General features: G+C 35.0%; 1 long non-coding RNA gene across 4 annotated transcripts in view; it reads left to right on the top strand.

Annotated features, from left to right (window-relative positions):
* The first annotated feature begins 3,701 nt into the window (after positions 1 to 3,701).
* Positions 3,702 to 17,886, top strand: part of LOC111092840 — a 57,239-nt gene continuing 43,054 nt past the window's right edge. For 2 of the 4 annotated variants that reach the window (XR_005379654.1, XR_005379656.1), the window contains exons 1-3: positions 3,702 to 3,815; positions 4,190 to 4,359; positions 8,475 to 8,588. This is a non-coding gene — a long non-coding RNA (uncharacterized LOC111092840). Of the gene's footprint in view, positions 3,816 to 4,189; positions 4,360 to 8,474; positions 8,589 to 15,553; positions 16,304 to 17,886 lie in introns of those variants that run through there. The other 2 variants (XR_005379655.1, XR_005379653.1) reach the window with 2 other exon arrangements.

The following is a 17,886-nucleotide window of genomic DNA, read 5'->3' as shown; positions in this document are numbered from 1 at the left end:
CCAAACATAATGAGATTCTCAAAAGGGCACAATTCTTTATTCACTGAATTGACACATTTTTTGTTAGATATAATAAGAGCCAAGCCCTGTGCTAGTTTCAGATTTATAGTGTTGGCTTTAAGAACTCTAAAGCGTCTGAGATTGTGCTCTACTTGCTAGCTCACAAGTTAGCCTGCCACAGATTTATGGATGCTGACAAGGTATGACACTCTTCAGTCAGAGAAAAAAGGCAACTTATTACCCACAACAATATCATTAGCTAACCTATAAGCATTTGTGTTGGTCTCTAAAGCCCAACTTCCCTGTGGGTACTGTAGAAAGCGCCAGATGGCAGCTGCACACACAGCAGAGTGAGTTACAGGAAAGAAACCCAAAGATTAGGGAACCCCTAATCTTTAATTGGGCAGCAAGCACATGTAACCCTTGCTCTATATGAAGACATCCTTATTGTAGTGGACAGTAAGAAAATCAGAATTCCTTCCTGGGGGAAACTATCTGTCTTCCAAGACTAGGGGAGCAAAGGCAGTCAGTGTTTCTGCCATCAAGATGTTCAAGATGTTTTTCTGTTTGGCTTTGTAAAAAAATATAAAATCAAATATATAATTATAAATTGTGATAAGATGGAGAAAGACAAAGAACAGTGTGCTATTAGAAACAGAGAGGTGCATGTTAGATTGAGGGGATTCAGAAAGGCCTGTCTGAGCAAGGAACTTTTCACCTGAGATATGAAACAGAAGTCAAGCAAGCAGAGGTGAGGGGAGAGTATTTTAAAATAGCATGTTTGAAGGTGTAGACTTCAGAGAATCCAGAGATTAAAGCAGCCAGTCTGGTCAGAATATGTGAGAGAAGGGATAAAAGTGGGAGATGTGGCTGAATGGTAGATTTCTATAGTTGAAGAGCAATAAGAAAGCCACTGAAGGGTAACTAAGGAGTCCAGTCATCTGATTTACACATTAAAAGGTTGTGCTCCATGTGGGTCCATGTGGGATACCTAGGAGGAGAAAGTGGTGGGAGAGAGAAACCACAGGGGAAGCTGCTGGATGATAGTTGTTTGCCAAAGATGAGGGCGGTGGAGATGGCCGTGAGTGATGCTCAGAGATGTCTCCTGCTTTTTCAGGCTTTAAAAAAAAAAAAAAAAGTTGAGTCTATTTTCACTTTTCCACTTTCCTTCCCAATTTTGCAGTTTACTACTGAATAGATGCAGAGGGGCTAACTCATGCTAACAAATGGGATCTGCAATGGTATGATTGTTAGAATGTTATTGTAGATCCCATTGCTGAAAAATATCCTGGGTTAGAGCCAATTTGTAGAGATTTTTGGCTTCCTGGTGGCCAAAACTAAGTATTTTACATCTTTATATCCCATTAAGTAAATGGATTAATACTTGAATGGATGAAGACATGAAGGATCTGTACTCATGGGATTTGATTTTCTTGTTGTGAAAACTCCCAAGAAGCAGGATGATGGATCCCTACCCTCTAGATTTGGTGCAAGATATCAAGACTGATGATACAACACTCACATCATGAGGGTTTGAAAGATTTGTTATTCATATAATGAAGTTTTCTGGGCAGAACAAGGCAGGCCTCTCAAGCTAGTCCAAAAATGTCTTGCAAGAACAAGCTGGAGAGACTGGCTTGGGGTTTTTATATGATTAGGGGGTGGCTGGAGTGAAGGTTCCCCAGGCACAATTTGAATTTCCTGCCTTGCACCAAAGGAAGAAACACTGGAAATTTATTATCAGCTTGCCAGATGTGGAGCAGAAAAAGAAGAGGAAGGGCCCGAGAACTAAAATCTGTCAGCAAATCTCAAAAAATGGAGTCAGACTTTATTAGAATGAAACTTGAAAGCAGGAAAATTATGTGTGTTTAATGGGGATAGCAGTATTCACTACATATAAATATAATGTAGATATTTTTGCTATTAAATTTATCGTTAAAGCTTATGTTGAGATCAAATATCATCCACAATACCTTTACAATAAATAACCAGCTTGCATACTGAAGCTAATCTTGCTAGCTAGAGATTAGTTTATTAAAAACAAAATTATGGTCATTAATCTCTACAACACAATTATATTTGCATTCACTAAGGGCCTGTATTACATGCCGTTATTACTCTGGACACTAAAGAGGGTTGGCAGGACTTTCAACACCAGCACAGGAAATTTGGGCAAGGTTAAAAAAAAGAAGAAGCTTTAGTGACATCTTTTCCCCAAACCTTCATGATCAAAGCAGGCATATTTTAATAGTTCACCTTTTTCTGGGTAGTAAACAGATTTGGCAGGACTGGAGCAAATTGGATGTGTCCATCATAATCAACTGAATAAAAGGCAAAAATTGGGGGAGAAATACTCACAGAAAAGACAGTGCATAAAATCTTGATGAAAAAATAAAAAATATTTAGAAATGGAACATATGCTCAGTTACAGTCCCAAAATGGACAGAGAATAATTGGGTGGAACATTTCTTTCAGCACATTTACATATTTGAAAAACAAGACTTGCATTTCTTTCCAGTATGAGATGTAATGGTCATTTGTATTCCTATAGCAATGGGACCATCACAACCTGTGATTATTCAGGATCTGATTTTCTAGTTTGGGAGCTATCTGCTCCCATTGCTTCTCTCTTTCCTTTTGCTTCCTGTCTTTTGGCTGCTTCCTTGCTCATTAACATTTATTTAGAGCAAGTGTCTGGAAATGGAATAATAAAGGAAATGAAATTGAAATGAGGATGTTGGCTACCTACTAAACACATCACTAATAGGATGGACTAGGGTAGAGGTGGTTATACCCATCTGCTAAAATGATTTCATTTTTCTATGCTATCATCTATCAATCACTACAGATAATCAAGAACTAGCTGTATGTAACTGAATAGACTGCTGTCTCTGGTTATCAGGCATCCTACAGGACTTATAAACACTGGTTTCAAAGATTGTGTGATGTTGGAGGAAACAAAAATACAAGTTCCTAATTACAAATCTATCAGATATTAAAGATACATATCCTTAAATAGATACAGTTATCATAGTAAATTGGTAGTTTTGTAATCTTTTATTTTGCGTGAATGGTAAATGGTGCTTGTAAATATGTATTTCCAAAATACTTTTGCAAGGGGAAGCACTATTTCTCTATTGGTATGTTATGCAAGACAGTAACACTTGAAAGGTAAGGTTAGGTACTTATCACTTGACTTCTTAAATATTTAACTTAATAGATTTTCCCACTATTGAGAGGTACTGAGAAGTGAAATTTTAAAGACTAGGAAAATACATCCTAAAAGGAATAGGTTCCACATAATTCAGCAAACACATTCCTTTGTATTTACCCAAAGGAAATAAAAATATATAGCCTCTCAAAAACCTGCGCACAGATGTTTATAGCAGCTTTATCATAATTGCCAAGACTTGGAAGCAACCAAGATGTTCCTTAGTAGGTGAATGGATCAATAAAATGTGTTACATATAGACAAGTGAACATTATTTACCCCTAAAAAGAAGTGAGCCACTGAGCCATGAAAAGACATGGGAAAATCTTAAATGCATATTACTAATGGAGAAAAACAAACAATCTGAGAAAGCTGCATATTGTTATGATTCCAAGCATATGTCATTCTGGAAAAAGGCAAAACTATGGAGACAGTGAAAAGATCAGTGGTTGCCAGGGATGGGAGAAGAAGAGGCAAGAAAAATAGAGCACAGAGGATTTAGAGGGCAGTAGAAATACTCTGTATGATACTATAATGATGGATATATCTCATTACACATTTGTCCAAACCCATAGAATGTCTACCACCAAGAGTGAATTCTAAGGTAACTATGGATATTGGGTGATGATAATGTGTCACTGTAAGTTCATTAGTTGTAACAAATGTCCCATTCTGGTGAGGGATGTTGCTAACGGGGGAGGCTACACATGTACAGAGGCAGGAAATATATTGAGAATATCTGTATATTCTTCTCAAATTTGCTGTGACCCTAATACTGCTTTAAAAAAAATAAAGTCTTTTTATTTTTTAACATCTTATTTAAAAAGAAAGAAAGAAGGGAAGATTGTTATAAAATGATGCAACTTCTTAAGCTTTTATATTTTAAATTTGTTATTGTTTAATATTTTGACTTAAAAAAGATGTATAAAAGAGTAATAGAAATTATAAACACGGTAAAATTTTTTCTTTTTATTATAGTCTCTGTCCTCTCCAACTTTATCTACCTATTTGAAAGATGTCATTCCTCTACCTTTGTCCAAGCCTTCGGCATATGGCTCACCTATTTATCTATTTATATGAAGAAAGGAAATCCCATCTCTTTTCATTCCTCCAATATTTCTTCCAGTGACAAAATCATTTTACTAAAGGTAAACACACTCTTTTTGAATTTGACTTGCATAGATTTTGAAATTAATTTACATATAATATCCAAATTGATAATCTTATTTTATTTTTAACTCCTTTGGGAGTTAACTAAATACCTTTTGCTTTCTTTAGCTTCTCTAATCGATTTGAACAATGTAGCTTGTCATTAATGTCATAGACCAGCAGCAAAGGATAACCTGGGAGTTATTTGAAATGAAGATCTTGAGATATTATATGTAATTAATAAGATTCTGCATTTTTACAAGATCCTCAGGGGGATTTATTTTCATTTGGAAGTTTGAGAAGTATTAATTTATGCTATACTTCTACCATGCTTCCAAAACTATACTCCAGTGATAATAAGAACAAGATGTCGATCCAAATCATTAATTCAAATTCTGACTTTACCACATATTTACTCCATGACCCTGGGAAAATATTTTAATACTTTGTGCCTCATTGTATTCATTTGTAAGGCAAATTAATATTTATAGCTGGTGTAAAGATTGAGTGAGATAATGCATATGGTATAATAAACAGTGCTTGGTACATAGTGAATAAATAAGAAAAATATTATAATAATGCTAATATTCTCCTGCTGAATGATTCAATTTTCTCCTTCCCAAAATGCCCATAAGTCTCTTTTATCCAAAACAACTTCCAACAATGGATAGAACATCCAGACAGAAAAGCAATAGGGAAATATTGAACTTAAACTACAGATGGACTTAACAGACATTTATGGAGCATTCCATTCATCAGCAACAAAATACACATTTTCTTGAAATATACATGGAACATTCTTAGGAATAGATGATGTGTGAAGCCACAGAACAAATCTCAATAGATTTGACAAGTTTGAAATCACAACATGTATCTTTTCCAGTCACAATAATATGAAAAAAAATTACAAAAAAAGAACTAGAAAATTCACACATATGTGGGAGATTAGACAGCATGACCCTGAACAATCACTGAGTCAAATAAAAAATAAAACGGAAATAAAAAATATCTTGAGACAAAGGAAAATAGAAATAAAACATGCTAAAACTAATGGGATGCAGCAAAAGCAGTTGTAAGAGGGAAGTTCATAGTGATAAATGCTTACATTCAGAAAAAAAGAATTTCAAATAAGTGATCTAATTTTACACATCAAAGAACTAAAGAAAGAAGAAAAAAATGAATCTCAAATCTACTAGAAGGAAGAGAATAAAGATTTGAGCAAAAATAAATGAAATGGAGACAAAAAAGATAATAGAAAAGATCGATGAAACTTAGAAATGACTTTTTAAAAATATTTTATTTATTTATTCATGAGAGACACAGAGAGAGAAACAGAAACATAGGCAGAGGAAGAAGTAGGCTCCATGTAGGAGGCCAGATATGGGACTCGATCCTGAAACTCCAGGATCACGCCCTGAGCCAAAGGCTGACGCTCAACTACTGAGCCTCCCAGGCATCCCAGAACTGACTTTTTGAAAAGATAAGCAAAATTGACAAATTTGTAGCTAGACTTACCAGGAGAAAAAGAGAGAGAACTAAAATAAATGAAATTATAAATGAAAAGGGAGGCATTGTAACTGACATTACAAAAATACAAAGGATCATAAGACTTTACTATGAACGATTACATGCCAACAAATTGTACATTCCTTCTTTGAATGAATGTATTCCAAGAAACATAAAAGCCTGCTCAAATCATGAAAGTACAAGTCTGAACAGACCAATTACCAATAAAAAGATTGAATTTGTAATCAAAACCTTCCAATAAAGAAAAATCTCAGCAACACATGGTTTCACTCGTGAATTCTACCAAACATTTAAAGAAGAATTAATACTAATCTTTGTCAAACTCTTCCAAAAAACAGAAGGAGGATGGATATTTCCAAACTCATTTTATGAGGCCATCACTACTTTGGTCCCAAAACCAGATAAGAACACTACAAGAAAAGGAAATTACAGACCAATGTCCTTGAAGAACATTGATGCAAAAATCATCAAGAAAATATTAGCAAATGCAGTATATGGGGCACCTGGTTGACTCAGCAGTTGAGCACCTGCCTTTGGCTCCGGTGGTGACCCCAAGGTCCTGGGATTGAGTTCCACATCAAGGTCCCTGCAGGAAGCCTGTTTCTCCCTCTGCTTATGTATCTGCCTCTGTGTGTGTGTGTGTGTGTGTGTGTGTCATGAATAAATAAATAAAATCTTTTAAAAAAGCAAATGGAGTTTAATAATAAATTAAAAGGATCATACACCATGACCAAGTGGGATATATTTGAGGGATGCAAGGATGATTCAACCTCTGCAAGTCAATAAAGGTGATACATGACCTTAACAAAAGGATAAAAGTCATACAATTATTTCAATAAATAAAGAAAAGCATTTGACAAAATTCAACATCCATTCATGATAAAACCTCTCAACAAAGTGGATATAGAGGTAAAGTACCTCAAAAGAATAAAGATCATATATGACAAGCTTACAGCTAACATCATGCTCAATGCAGAAAATCTAAAAGTTTTTCTCATAAGATTAGGAACAAGACAGGGATGCCCAATCTCTCACCGAATCAACATACTGCTGGTAGACCTAGCCAGATCTAGGCATAGAAAAAGAAATAAAGGCATCTAAATCAGAAAGGAAGAAGTAAAATTGCATTTGCCAATGACATGTCTATATAGAAAACTCTAAAGAATCTACCAAAACAGAACTAATAAATTAATCCAGTAAAGTTATAAAATACAAAATCAATATAGAACAATCGATTGTTTTTCCATACGCTAATAACTATCAGTAGAGAAATTAAGAAAACAATCCCATTTACAACTGCATCAAAAAGAACAAAATATCTAGGAATCCATTTAACAAAGGAGGTGAAAGATCTGTACTTTAAAAACTCTAAGATATTGATGGAAGAAATTGACAAAGACACAAATAAATGGAAATATTCTGTGCTCATGCGGAACGGGCATCACAGAAGTGGATATAGCTGGTAAAAATTATTATTTTAAGACAAATTATTGGCTATAGGTAAGAAACTATTGGAGAGAGAGCTTTAAAATATAGGCAAAGAAATAGTAAATGAAGGAAGAACCTAAAGGAAAGAATAAGTTGGGGTCCAGGGCACAATTTTTAGTGAACAAGAAAGGGGTCAGATTTTCTTCTGATATACATCTTTTGTTAAGTGTGAGGCTAGAAATTTGAATAAATCCATACCCGTTACTATTGATTTTCTTGAAGGACTGTGAATCAGTTATTTGTTAAGAAAGAGAGAGATAGGATGGGATAGGAAACTTTAAAAGTGTGTTAAGTTTTTGAAATAGCCATTTTTGAGAATTCAGGAAGAGAAGTAGGCTTGCACTAAAGATAATTCATAGAAGTCATTTTGATTTTGCAAAGGAATGAAATCTGTGATCCATTATTTTATCTACAATGTGGTTATTTTGATTTGGAGGTTTGCTAAATTCCAACAAACCTTTTAATTTCACACGCAACTCATTTGGAACCAGAGATGTTCTAGGAGCCATTCAGTCAACTTACATTCTCATTTGGTGAATAATCTGTTGATTCTTAATTGATTTGATATTAAAGTGAATTGACTGATAGCAAACCAAATTTGATATGTCATTTTTACCATATTCAAACCAAGAGGAACCCCCTGTGACTTGGCTTAGTTTCAGTATATAGGAATGGAAATCAAGACATGCAGAAAAAGTGGACTAAGAAGATATGGGGTGACTAGGAGTTGGAAAATTCCATGAGGTAGAAGTGTGGGTATAGCCAGGACGAAGAAGGGAAACATCCAGGAAAAGAGAAGTTGGTGACCAGAATATGAAATACAGTTTAATATTTTAGAAGTGACACTAATTGACATATACATAGAATTAGGTAGTTAAAATGAAAAGAATATAATAAAGTTACTGGAATTTAGAGGCCAAAAAGCATAGGAACCAGAGCACATTGGATAAGTTCATGATATGGATATTGACTTAGGATGATAGAATTTCCTTTGGCACTTAAATTTTTTTTCACTATAGGCCAAATTTATCTAAAACAAATAAATGAATAGCCAAATTCTGAATTTTTCTTAATTTAATTTCCTCTATTTTCTTTTCAGAACAGGAGGGGAAGGTAGAAAGTGTCGTTTTCCAAATCAAACATAGAAACCCCTTATTCTCAGCTGATGGAAGCGACACAGCACACATCTGGAACTCCTACTCTTTACTCAGCTGTAAGAAGCTACTTTCCATTTACTATATCTTCTCTATATTGTCAGGTGTTCACTGGATGGTACTACACTTTCCAGTACTCCAAATCATTAATGTAAATCTCTAAGGGACATTTTCTAGATCAGTTTATGACTGTATGCCAATATAATCATTATTTGTTCTTTATTAGGTTTTTTACTTTGGGTTAAGGAAAATACCATTTTTATTCATGCAAACTATTGCTCATCGATTCACTTTTCCTCTGACAGTTGCATCCAACTTTGAAAATGTGTTAACATCATATTACTCCTTCATGCCAGGGATCTATTTAGGCATATTTTTTCTCACATTTCCTGTAGAGAGGTTGAGAGCAGGTTTGTCATTGTTATTTTCATTGTGTGTGCTACTCTCTTGCTGCCATTTTAGAGTCATTCATAGTGAACTATAGCACTGAAAGAGATCAGGTCCAATATTCACACATGTTGTGATTGTATTTAATTTTCTTTTTCTTTTTCCTTTTTCTAAGAAAGTGGGGGCAGGAGCAGAGGGAGAGAGATAATCCTAAGCAGGCTCCCTGCCCAGAATGGAGTCTGATTTGGGGCTCCCTCTCATGACACTGATATCATGACCTGAGCTGAAATAAAGAGTTGGGTGCTTAACTGACGGAGCCAAATGCTCTGAGAAGAGCAAGTCTTCTAAAATGCCCATCTGAGAGTTTGTGAAGTGATAGCAGGGCTGCGAGGGAAATCAGACAGAGTGGTGGGTTGTGGAGAAAACAATTACCATGATTCTAGAGCCAGGAGGATCACTCTGTAGGCCAGTAAATCGGGTTCACCTGCTTTTAACTGCTATACTCAGCTGATTTTGCAGCTTTGACTTAAATCTTGAAGCTATAACTGCTTGTATCAGAAGAATCATTTCAGCAAAGTTTCTTGTAGGAAATTAGCAGTCCCAATCGTCACCTGATGACTTTCTTACCCCATTCATCTAAAGGTAATAATTAAAATTTTATATGTTTATTTTAGATTCAGAATATTTGGCAGTCACATGTTTAGGATGACTAAAATAGTTCCAAAGGTGCTATGCTGGAGTAGTTATAGAGAAATACATTTGAGCTCGTGTGCTAGAAAAAAACAATAAAATGGAAATTTCACGTACTTGCAAAATTCTGAGTTTGTAAAGTTACCTTTGTTTCTTTGGCATCAAATGCTTACATTAGTAATAATAAACTGATACTTTTCCATAAAAAAGTCTTGAAACTATAAAGCTCATGATTTAGAACCTGGGATAAAGGGATCCCTGGGTGGCGCAGCAGTTTAGCGCCTGCCTTTGGCCCAGGGCGCGATCCTGGAGACCCGGGATTGAATCCCACACTGGGCTCCCGATGCATGGAGCCTGCTTCTCCCTCTGTGTGTGTGTGTGACTATCATAAATAAGTAAAAATTTAAAAAAGACCTGGGATAAAAATTGAAGTATCAATCTAATATCAACCAACTTAATAACTTTGGGATAGAAGTATCTTTTTTCTTTTTTAAGAGAAACAGAGTGGGGAAAAGAGCAGAGGGAGAGGGAGAGAGAATCTTCAAGTAGATTCCCCGCTGAGCACAGACCCTAATGCAGGGCTCAATCTCACAACCTGAGATCATGACCTGAGCCGAAATTAAGAGTTGGAGGCTGTAAAAAAAATAAATAAATAAAAAATAAAAAATAAAATAAAATAAAATAAAATAAAAATTATTTTAAAAAAAGAGTTGGAGGCTGAACCGACTGAGTCACCCAAGTGCCCCTTGAGTACATTTCATTTTCATATGGAACTCTGCCTATCAAAAAAAAAAAAAAAAATCCTTTTTCCAAGAGCTAGATCAAATTCTCCCAACTACTTTAAGCCCTCTTTCTCATTGTTCCACATTTTCTCCCCCTTCTTTGAGCTACTCTGTTTGTGTAGGTCTCTATTAACCATTGGATCATGTATTCACTTGGTAAGTACTAGGGGAATAAAGAGGAAGATAACACACAAGGGAAGGTCAATATGTAAACAAGCACTTGCAGCATATCTTAAGTGCAGTTATTAAATACATAATTATATTATAATTATTTATACAACTATATTATTTCTCCCATGAGGTTATAAGCTCCTGAGGGCAGGGGTTCTGCATATTCAAATGGTATCTGAGAGTGGCTTATATAGTCTCTGGCCGATGGTAGATATTCAATAGGTGATCAAAATCTAATTCTACCCTTAATTAAACTGAATTCATTGATATTTTGCCACATAAAACATCTTTCCTAACATGTTGAACTACCTAAAAAGCATTTTTTGTATCATTATGATTCTGTGACTATACTCCTTGTCAGGGTAACTAGTGTACAGGGTACGCTGCCCTTATGCCTTCAGCATTCTTGCTCTGTGTCTCTCCACCTTTTGTGCTCTGACCCAGTTTACATGTCCCACTTATGGGCTTCACTTTCATCTGGGTCTTAAAGGGAAGCTCATTCTCAGTTGTAATATCCTAATCTACCAAAATCCTCTACCAAGGGATCACAAGACCTCCAGTTCTCTGACAGCTCCAGTGATGGGAGACACAGTTGTTGGCTCTCTGCTTCCATTCACCCCCCCACCCCCATAACCTTGTCTATTCAGAGCTGCCAGGGAGCCCTGTATCTCCAATAATGAAAGAGTTCTGGCATATAGCAATTAAATGAAAGAATGAATTATAAGGCAATCTTTTTCAGTTCTAGACCATTCTAATTGCTATTCAAGGTTACAAAATTACAGAGTAAGAATATACTTTAAATAATATTCAACTGGCTTTATTATACAAAGTACCATCTGCACATGGTAAAAAATTAAAATGTTACAGGGACCTATCAAATGACTGTAAGAGGGAGCTTCTCACTCCTGGCCTAAATGAGTTTTCCTCTATGAGCAAATTATTATTCTATTTTACCCTTTACTCACTGTACTCCTAAAGAAATATAATGCTGGTAAATTTGGTAGTATCAGCAAATTATTACCTTGGTAAATTTGGCAGGAATGAATAGGCATGTTTGGGTTATCTCTACCTTCTTTTCTCCTCTATGGATCTGTCCATCTTTCAGGAATAAGCTGTCCACTGGTTCTCCAAGGTGCATGCTCCCACATGTGGTGAGAGATTTGGGATGGGAAGATATGGGTAATTTGTCTCTTTCTGAGATTCAATTAGCAGATCTATTTGACGTTATTTGTTTCTCAAATTACTAGTGGCTTTGGTGAGGAGGAAGAAATCTATTTATTAGAAATCTCTTTGAAGACTCTCAACATTGATAATAATTTACTCAATCCCAAACATGAGTCCTATTTCTGAGTTTAAGGCTAACATGTACTTGCATTCATTTCCAGAAAGAAATATAAATGAATATACACATATTAATATTTATAACACTTTTTATACACATAGATCAGTAGGGTCACATCCATCCTGTTCATCATTATGATTTTAGACTGAATTTTATATCTTGGAGAGCTTTCCACTATAGTCCACACAAATCTACTTTAATATTTTTTTATAGTCACAGAGTGTCATAGTGTGTCATTACTGTATAATGGGCTCCAGTTGATTGACCCACTGGATAAAACATCCATTCCAATTGGTTTCATTTTGAATGGTCACAATCTACATCATAATCTGATATATTTTACCACAGCAATGCTGGACCTGGTTTTGTAAATTTATACTTTCCAGCAATTACAGGCAGGTCATGCTATAAAAATTTCCTTACACAATTTCTTTGGTCTTACTTTATTACATGCAGCAATTTATCTCCTCCAATTATCTTTTCCAAATACCACCTTTAATCTCTCAAACCTTCTCTGAAGCTGTAAAAATATTATAACTAGAAAGATTCCCTCATCAAACTATTTTAATCCCACCTTTCACAGTATCAAAGTATTATCTATATACATTTGAAACAAATTGTTCATGCATCTGGGAGATGTATACAATCTGCCCATCCCAGGCTTTAAATACACAGTTATTATTTTAGATTGATATTATCCCTGGGAAAGTCCTGCAACTAGAATTGGGACTAAAGGGAGGCCTAGGTGGCTCAGCAGTTGAGCATCTGCCTTTGGCTCAGGGTGTGATCCTGGAGTCATGGGATCGAGTCCCACATGGGGCTTCCTGCATGGAGCCTGCTTCTCCCTCTGTCACTCTCTATCTCTCTGTCTCTCTGTCTTTCTGGGTCTCTCATGAACAAATAAATAAAATCTTAAAAAAAAAACTTGGGGACTAAAGATTATAACTTCATTCTTTAGTCCATATAACTTTTCAGTAAGGGATTTCAGTAAGGGGATTTTGAGACTATAAAAAAGAGTATGTATGAATAACAGCAATACTATTAGCAGACATTTTTGAGTGCCATTTTATAATTTTATTTAATCCTCACTATCAACCTAAGTGTTTTATACTAATACTCACTCTATGAGACAGGCTTTACTGTTCTCAGTTCTCTTTTACTGAAGAAGTAAATAAGTCTTAGAGATGTTATTGATGCATTAGCAAGTGGCAAAATCAAGATTTGCACGTAGGTTCATTTGGCTCTTAAAATCTATACTATTTAGATGAGAGAAGAGAAAAATGACCTCCCTGTTGAAAACTGTTTTTAAGCATTTAAAGATATGTTCAAAGAGCTCAAAACAAAAAACAAAACAAAACAAAACAAAAATGAAGGAGGAAGAAGAACTAGATAAAATTAAAAGTTCCTAGAATTTATGTGAAATTCTATTTGTTTGGATCCTAGCAAAACATGTCATCTAGCTAGGAATTTCAAGAAAGGCTTGGGGCTTTTTTTTATTCATGCCTAAATTATTTTTAACAGCAAAAATTTAAATACCATCAGTGTTTTTCCAAAAGGGGGTTATCAATCAACACATTTTAAAAACATAATGTATAAGGCAATTTAAATAATATTATGCATTTGGGAAGGGTCCCTTTAGTTAAAGAATTTTTAAATTGATTGAAAGGATAAGCTATACTTTTAGAAAGATTTATGTTTTACAACTGAGGTAGGCTAGAAGCTCAGAAGAGGCTGTGGCCATGAGAGACTCTTTCATGGAACAAACGGGCTTTGAATTGCAACTTAGAAGGAGGATGGGCATAAGCAAAGGCATGCAGTAAGAGTAGGAGAAGCAAGACATGTTTGTAGGATGATTTGAATAGGGCAGCAAGGACATTCTTGAGAGCAATAGAAGAAAATATAAAGAGGTCAATGTATGTTTTCATCCCAATTAGGATTATGTCTGCTGCCCAGCAGACATCTTCAGCCTTTTCCTTCTCAACTGTTGTTGGTCTCGGACCAAGAAATTTAAAGTAATTTTTGTATTAGGATAAGCAACATGGCAGAAAGTTAGCTAAACTATAATAGAAAAAAAAACTATAATAGAATATTACTCAGCCATAAAAAAAGAATGAAATCTTGCCATCTGCAATGACATGGATGGAGCTAGAGAGTATTATGCTAAGTGAGTAAGAGCAAGACAGATACCATATGATTTCACTCACATGTGGAACTTTAGAAACAAAACCAATGAGAAAAGGAGGAAAAAAGAGAGAGAAAGGCAAACCAAGAATCAGACTCTAAACTATAGAGAACTGAGGGTTACCAGAGGGGAGGGGGCTAGAGGATGGAGAGAGGTGTTGGTGATCAAGGAATGCACTTGTGATGAGCACCAGGTGTTGTATGGAAATGTTGAATCACTATATTATTGTCCACTTAAAACTATATCACACTGTATCTAAATTAACTGGAATTTAAACTTTTAAAAAGATTAGAAAAAATAATAACATGGCTAACATAAGCATTTAAAAAATTCTATTCAAGAAGAAAGAGTTACATTCACCCAGGTCACCTAGACAGGCACAGACACTAATCAGAACACTTGGATGATTACTGTAATTTCCATGTCTTTGAATTTAGGTAGTGAAAGTTGTATAATACAAGTGTATTTGGAGAATTAAAAAAAAATTCCATAACCCTTTCAAACCTAACCACAAGTGACTTTTGGATTTTATACTGTACTGCATTATCCATTCACTTTCTCCTATCTAAAATGTAGATTTTGGAGATGTGCTTGCATATTAAAAATGAAAATATTTCCCAAAAGGAAAAACAAATTGCTCTTTCCTAACAGCATCACTGTGTTTTTTTTATTCACATCAAGCAACTCTTTTCTTTAGCTTATAGTTTTGTGAAACATTTGCTTGCAGAATAGTTTCTTTTTGGCTTCCCATGTGGAAATAATTAGAAACAATGGTCAGTTCAACAGAAGTTGAGGTAATCATGGCTTTTTGGAAGAAAACTCAGAGGTACTATTACACCAAGCAGATGTCAAAACATGAGAACCAAACTCAGGAGCCATAGAGGCACCTTGTTTTCTCTGTTAAGGGGGGCTACATGGGTGTACATTGGGTGGTGTGTACCCGAGTGGAAGTAGGTTTCACTTACAAAATCAAAACAACTACAAAACTATTTTTCTTTGTGGAGAGAAAGTTTTACTTCAGATTTCTGCTTATGTTGGCACAGGAAACCAGGCCAGGTTTACCAGGAAATCATTCACAACACTGGCATTATGTCTCACAAAGTGCATTTCAGAAACCCAGATGGGCACTCTTAATCACCGGTGTGTGTAATCAGCAGCATGTTTAGGGGATATATGGCGCCATGCCTCACATTCCTTTCTTCTATTGACGTTTATTGATTTAGGCCTTTGAAATGTCCTCAATCTCCAGCCCAAAACTCAGACTCCTATTTGTGTCAATGTCGAAATACATTTTTGAGTTGGAGAATCATGCACTTCTGCCCTTTCTTGCTTTTTTTCCCCAGCATAAAAAATTTAAAAGTGTCACCCTATGAGGCATTCAACATTGTTGCTGTCAAAATAAATGTTGTATAATTCCTTCTCAGGATTATTTATTGAACTGACATTTCACTCTTTTCCTTCCTCTTTCAGAAATGATAAAAGAGTGTGACATGGAGACTCAGATAATACATGATACCATGAAATATACATTTATTGATCTAACCTATTAAATGCTGACAGAGTGAATACACAATTGGACTATGGCCTGCCTATATGACAACAGAACTCTGACCCACAAGCTGTGCAGCAACCAGTTTAGAACAGTTAGCACGTCGTCAGTAACTGCCAGCTTTCTTCATTTTTGCTCCTACTTCCAACTCAGAACCAACCAGAGAAAGCCAAATATGCTTCCCTAATCAATTACATAGAACAACCTACTTCTAGTTAGTGCACCATCAGTTTCCCCAGGACAACCACCTCCAATTAAGGCATAATTGAAATCTTTGAGTCTAGACCAAATTCAGATGAAGGCTGACTCCCTTGCCATAGCAAATTCTGAGTAAACAGCCTCTGTATTTTCTTATTTGAATTGTTTTTGTTTATGTCTACATTGTTTTCCTCTCAAGGCCCTGATCATCCCAACATATGGTTGAACAACCCTATAGGTACCTTAAAACATACATTAGGTTTTGAAAGTAACTTGGAGACACCAAACATACACCATCCTTGTCACACATCTTAGAAATAATCAGATCAAAGGTAGTGAGAGCCATACTAGCTGAGATGTATCTTTATGACTCGGACTTGTGCTACTGGGTTCTACTTAAATGATAATATCAGATGTTTATTTTGGATTATATATAAAAACAACAACAATGGCAACAAAACAAAAATTTAAAAATCCACCCTTTAGAAATCAAAGTTAACATGTGTGTTCAAGACAGCATATGGCTTCTTGAATACCTCTAATTCTATATTGCCGGAATTTCAATTAGACTACAATAAAGTATGTTTCATTAAAGGTTTGCTAATTCTTTTCTTCACATTATTCCTTGATGTGCCATCTTTTTCCATTGGTCTTGCCCTATTTATAAAATTCTAGTATCCACAATATAACTCTCAAGTTTTTTTAACAGATCATGTTCATTCTCAGCAAGAATTGTACTCAATAAAATTTTGATGTAGTTCAATTCTGTGCTCTGGCACTCATGGTCTCCTCTTGTGTCCTTCAACCTGCCCTGTCTTCAGATTTTCACTACATTCTATTTGAAAACCTGCTTTTAAAAGATCTGATAACTAAGGGACATTGATATATGTATGACTAAAAAGGTTGATTATGATAGACTTTTTTATGTTTTTATATTTGATAGGAAACAAAATAACTTTAGGGTCCCTGTCTCTGTATTTAGTAAGCACTCAATCAATATGTTTTGAGTATGCAAATGAATGAATATAACAACTCATAGAAATATCTAATTATTGGGACTTTCATATTTTCATCAACTAGAAATAGTTTCTAGACCCTATATATAATGTTATGTAATCTTCAACATTGTTCAGGGATAAAATCAGATAAATTCCATTCAGAAGACTCTTCTATGACTCAGGGAATTTTATTTATTTGTGGATTTGTAAATATTAGAAATACTCCCCTCATTTGTTAGGTGATTGTATCTATAGTGCGTCTTGACTAGTTATATTAATGAAAAGAATCAATATTTAAGAATAAATAAAAGGGTAAATAATTTTTTAAGTATTTTTATTAGGGTTTCAGGTGCTTGTTAGTGTATTTTTAAATGGAGTTAAAATTGGGGTGCCTGGGTGGCTTAGTCTGTCTAGCATCCAATTCTTGGTTTCAACTCAGGTCATGATCTCAGGGTCCTGGCATCAAGCCCCACACTGAGAATGGAGTCTACTTTCTCTGCTCCTCCCCACTGTATGGTCTCTGTTTTTTTTTTTTTTTTTCTCTCTCTCTCTCTCAAACAAATAAATAAATCTTTACATGGAGATAAAATCTATCAGGCATAGAACTCGAAGTCTTTAAAAAATTTTAAACATGCTTTTCAGATTTTACTGTTTAGGTATATCAGCCAGCCTTACCCTGCCTTAGCTGCATCTATTGTCTTCTTCAGAAATGCACTGTATCACCTCTGAGATGAATATAAAGAACCAAAGTATAAAACAAGATCAAGCTCTTTTTCCTTGCCAATTTGAGGAAATGATTATATTAGCTTGAGAGAAACTTATATTTATTGAATTACTAAATGAAACAGGCAAATTGACTAAAATTGAAAAAAAATTCAAGTAATATTATACTCAGAAATTAGATTAGATAAGATTATCTCCAAAATTATAGAACTCTAGACTTGGAAACTTTTGGAGATAATCTAATAGAGATCCTTCATTTCATGGTAAAGGAACTAAAGGACAATTGAGAATTGATAGGACATTGAAAACTATCTGAAAGATAAAACATGGAAGAA

This window comes from Canis lupus, chromosome 27, assembly GCF_011100685.1.
Source record: "Canis lupus familiaris isolate Mischka breed German Shepherd chromosome 27, alternate assembly UU_Cfam_GSD_1.0, whole genome shotgun sequence".
Lineage (NCBI taxonomy): Eukaryota > Metazoa > Chordata > Mammalia > Carnivora > Canidae > Canis > Canis lupus.
Note: the sequence above shows the minus strand (reverse complement) of the source record. Positions and strands in the feature narration are given on the sequence as shown.